This window comes from Arachis duranensis, chromosome 6, assembly GCF_000817695.3.
Source record: "Arachis duranensis cultivar V14167 chromosome 6, aradu.V14167.gnm2.J7QH, whole genome shotgun sequence".
Classification (NCBI taxonomy): domain Eukaryota; kingdom Viridiplantae; phylum Streptophyta; class Magnoliopsida; order Fabales; family Fabaceae; genus Arachis; species Arachis duranensis.
In genome coordinates this window covers 84,905,523-84,910,351 of record NC_029777.3, presented here as the reverse complement: position 1 = coordinate 84,910,351, position 4,829 = coordinate 84,905,523, and the positions used below count along the sequence as shown (strand labels likewise).

Genomic DNA, 4,829 nt, shown 5'->3' with positions numbered 1-4,829 from the left:
TTTTATAATTATTGGATTATTTTCTATATTTAAAGTATAAAGTTGATAGTTGTGAAATAATAAGGATTTTATATGATTTGGATTAGATAAGTAATATTTTAAATATTAATACTGCTATTTTAGAAAATGAAAAAATTAATTATATTATTTCTAATTTTTAGATTTGGACATTTTATTGAAAATAATTTGTAAAGTTGATGAGCAAATAGTATTTTCCTATATATGATTAGTGTTGAATTTTATTTGGGTTTCAATTATTATATCATTCCCAATTTTATGTGAAATTACCAAATCACTCCTAACCATAATTTTCAAAAGAATGAAACTCTAACCCAGCGACCCGTTACCCGATCCGGTTTTCTTTCCCCCCACACCCAGCTGCAGTCGAAATCCCCTTTTTCCTAACTCAGCAGCAGCGTTTCTTTTTCCATGAAAAAAAGAAAGGAGAAACATAAGGTGGAAGAAGAGAAAGGGGGAGGAGAGGAGATGGGGAGGACGGTGTCGGCGGGCGTCACTGCCGCCGCACCGTCGCGTCGCGCAGGGGCGAGAGGAGCGAGATCCGTGAATGAGGCAAGGATCTGCACCGGTGGCATTGGGGTTTGCCGTTGCCGCTTGATGCCGCCGAGGGGAGGAGGGTTACAACCACCGCAAGGAGCCGTCGATGTCACCGTCGCGAGTCACCATCCCCGAGTTGTAGCACCATGAAGCCAGCCTCTTCGCGTCGCCGCGGCTGCCCGCGCTATCGTCGTCGCCGTTGGTCCACCGGGAGTCACCGTTGAAACTGAGACACAGAGAGAGAGGGTACGCGAGTAAGAAGGGGCTGAGGGCCTAAAACCGCCGTGCCTGGTCTCGTCTGTGAAGCCATTGCCGTCGTCAGCAGAACAGAGGGCGAGAGAGAGACAGAGAGCTCGCGGTGGGGGAAACAACCTACGACGCCGCTGGAGCTTCTATGGCCGTCGGATGCTGCCGCCGCCAGAATTTCTGGTCACTGCCGTTCTGGTGAGCTTGCCCTGTTTCTGGTTCCTCCTAGTTCTGCCAGTTCAATTTTACTTTGAAGCTGTCGCTGAAAATGTTGTATTTGATGAAGTGGCTGTCATAAGTTGCGTTGTCATTGCCGGAGACGCTGTTGTAGTCTCCGGACCCATCACCAGAGCTTCTGCAGTTTGATTCAGTCCTTAATCCTTTCTCACGGGTCAATCTCCGGTTATTGCGGGTCACGATTAAAGCTGCCGCCGAACCGGTTCAGGGACCGCCGCTGTTTGGTGCAGCCGTTCTTTCTTTGTTTCGGTAAGCATTTTTTATTTTTGAAAGTCCTGTGTTAGTGTTCTGTTCCATGTAGTAAAGTGGTTGCGATGTTAATAGTTTTAGGAGTTAGAATCCAGTTTGCTTATGCCGCTTATAGCTGTTTTTGCTTTCGAGAGAGCAAGCAGAGGCGAGGTTCTGATTTTCGGTGATTTTGGGCTGAGCGAAAAGGAATCAGTTAACGAGTTTGGGTTATAGCTTCAATTTGTCGAGGTAGGGGCGCTTTCCAAAAACTATGTTTTATGTATTGGAATTATCATATATGGATACTGATGTGAGATATTGTGTATTTGGTGATTGTATCTACCTTATGTATTATTTGATTGACTCGAATGATTATGGATGTTGGTTTGGCTGAATTGTTGTGCGGCTTTGTGAAATGTAATGTTTTGAAGTTGATTCTTTAAAGATTTGAAATCTGAGTTTAATCCGCTGAGGATTTATTTGATTTGAGTTAATTGTTTTGATGATTTGAAAAGTCGAATGCAGCTTTGAATTCAGCCTGGTTTACTTTAATTAACTTGGTTTTGGACAAATAATTTGTTACTGAGCCGTTTCTTTAAAGCTTTAAAAATGAGTTAAATCGATTGATATTGATTTAATTTGAAATAGTTTCCTTGAGATATGCCACTGAGGCGACTGATGGATTTAGCGTGATTTTGAATTGAGTTTTTGGGTTCTGGATTGTTGAAAAGGATTGAGGAATGATTTATTTGGGACCCGAACCGGGTGGCAAAGTCCAAGTTTTAGGGGAGATGCTGCCGAAATTTCTATAAAATCCGAGGCTTTATTTGAAATATTATTTAGGAAATTTTGAGTTCAATGTCTTTCCTATTTACTTGGAGGATTGTGAATTTAGGTCTTCTTTTATTAACTTTACTTAGATCAATTATGAAAAGCGATGAAGTTATGCTTTGAAAGAATTACTGAAAAGAGAATCATGATTTTTCCTTATTTTCCAAGAAGAATAGTATGTCTTTGGGTACAAGTTATTCGAAAGAGAATTTTGCCTTGAGGCTGTTTTAAAAGGTAAAACGGGTTTATGTTTTTCTCTATTAAACATAAAGGGTGTCCATTGGAAGAGTTTTCGTGATTTTAAAAGGAATTGGATTTCGATTGATGAATTTCTTTATTTTGACGTTTTGAATGAGATTCAGAGTACCTTTTGAACTCTAGTTTAACACAACAAAAATGATTCTCTTAGCAGTTTGAAACGCTTCAGATTTAATTATGGAATTGAAGCCGGTTTTCTTTAAGTAAAGGAAATAGCTTTGAAAAGAGTAATTGATTACATGACTCGGATTGGCTTAGATCCTATTTTACTACTCAAATCAGGAAGCCAAGATTTTTAATGAATTTAAAATGAATTTGGTGAAATGAATTATGTTATTCTCCCCTAAAGACTTGGGACTCTGCCGAGGAACTTTTGTTATAAAATCCCATTGTTGTATGGGTGGTTTTGAATACTTTAAAATAAATCTTTAACTTTCCATGGTTTTGGAAGTTTTGGAAAGAGAATGCTGTGAGTGGCTTTGTTTTAAAAAGGAACTCACTTTGAGTAAATTTTGCTTATGAGCCTGAGATGATTTGAGAAACGGGATTTCTAAAGTCAAGGCTGAAAAGAGTTGAAAATTGATTTCAAAGTGAAACGATTTGAGAAAAAGTAATTTATGGCTTAAATGCCAATTTTATGAATTTGATGATGTTGAATGGTGGAAGTGCTGCTTTGTTGTGAGCCGGAATAGCTGTGTACGATTATGAATATTGGCTAGTTCTGGATTGAACCGTGAGCCGGAATGGTTGTGCATGATATGAATATTGGGTGGTTCTGGACTGAACCATGAGCCGGATGGCTGAGATAGATGTTGATCCATGGCTGAGAATGAAAGCATTTATGCTGAGATTTTGTTAAGTTGTGATGTTACACTTCTACTATCGGAGATGCGAGTTTTCCTGGGAGAAAGCAGTGACTAGCCACCACGTGCTCCAGGTGGAGACTCGAAGCTCTTTTGACCCTATGTCGTCAGGGTGGCCGGGCACTGTGAAATTTCCAGATGAGCTCACCCCCATAAATATTCACCAGTGAGGGTGATGGATATGGATCATGATTATGATCAAGTTTATATTGAGTATAACTCGAGTTGGGGAGACACGACAGAGGGACAGTCCAATGGTTAGCTACCAGGACTTGTCGGGTTGGCTCTATAACAGACAGATGATATCATCAGCCACTTGGGACAGGCATGCATCATATGCATCTATGTGATTTTGTTTGGGTGTGCATATTGTACTTGGTTTGCCTATGTGATTAACTGCTAATTGTTCTACTTGCAATAACTGTTTGTTTGTGTCTGCATCTTCCTACTTGTGTTTGCATCTGGAACTCTATTGGTTTGTGGTGATTGGTTGTTGGATTGGATTGTTGGGCCTAGGGCCGTGTTTGAATTGAGATGGACCGATGGTTGATTCCGATTTTATGTTTCTGGTTTGGAAAACTATGAAAGGCTATTTTGGTTCAGCATAGATAAACCTTTTTGAAAGACTTTGGATTATTATTTTAAATGAACAGTTTTCTCTTTCAGAAAAAGATTTCATATTTCTCTTCTATGGTAAACCGTTGTTTTTGAAAAGAGGCATAAGACGGTTATAAATCGCTGGTACGGTTTATCTCCACATATCCTATTACAGTAATTCCCAAAAACCCTCTACTGAGAACCCTTTCGAGGATGATGTTCTCACCCCCCTACATTTTTTCCTTTTCAGGATATGGGCGCAGAAGTCACGAAGAGTTTATTTAATTGTTGTTGAAATGTTATATATTGTTTTAGATTATTATTTAATGTACCCTCGCCTTTGTCTTGAGATATTCTATAAGAGGGATAGGAATTGTTTTGGATAATGCTTGTAGTACTATTTACAAAAATTTTGGGAGCGGTATTGCGGTTTAAAGTTTTAAACAGGCTCTTATTTTAGTATTAAATAGTATAAGTGTCGTCGTAATATCCGAGTTATCAGAGTTGCGCAGCCGAAAGCGTGAGCTTTGGTAGTTAGGGTGTTACAAAATACAATATATCCAATTCATTTTATACCAATAAGAGCAAATTCGGGCTAAGAATGTGAAGAGCTAATTTTTTATTTAACGAAAAAAAAGCAAAAATCCAAATTAATATTAACAATAAGCAAAGAAAAAATATTGGGACAAAATATTGGTTAAAAGGTTCTGATATTTAGTTATTAATTTACAAAAATGCTATTCGTACACCAAAATTAAAATTAGTTACCAATATATTTATATATAAATATATATGTAGTTTAATTTATTTTTATTGTATATTTATATTTTAACATATATTTTATACTAATAGTTGATTTTGCTTATTGATTTGAGTGTACACTTAGTAACCAATTTATTTATATTGCATATAGGATGACAAAAGTGTATTGAAGATTCTTGTAGGTAAATTTGTATAGAGACCGCAAATTAAATAACTTATGAAGAAGAAACAGTTAATTACATATAGATCCAA

At 37.8% G+C, this 4,829-nt stretch overlaps 1 long non-coding RNA gene across 2 annotated transcripts; it reads left to right on the top strand.

Annotated features, from left to right (window-relative positions):
- The first annotated feature begins 445 nt into the window (after window positions 1-445).
- On the top strand, window positions 446-4,197 carry LOC127739772 (uncharacterized). Of its 2 annotated transcripts, none has more exons than XR_008000487.1 (3): window positions 446-1,287; window positions 1,431-1,515; window positions 4,066-4,197. It is a non-coding gene; the product is annotated as an uncharacterized LOC127739772 (long non-coding RNA). The 2 variants fall into 2 exon arrangements; XR_008000488.1 differs by having other exon boundaries at window positions 1,420-1,515.
- The last annotated feature ends 632 nt before the right edge of the window (window positions 4,198-4,829 follow it).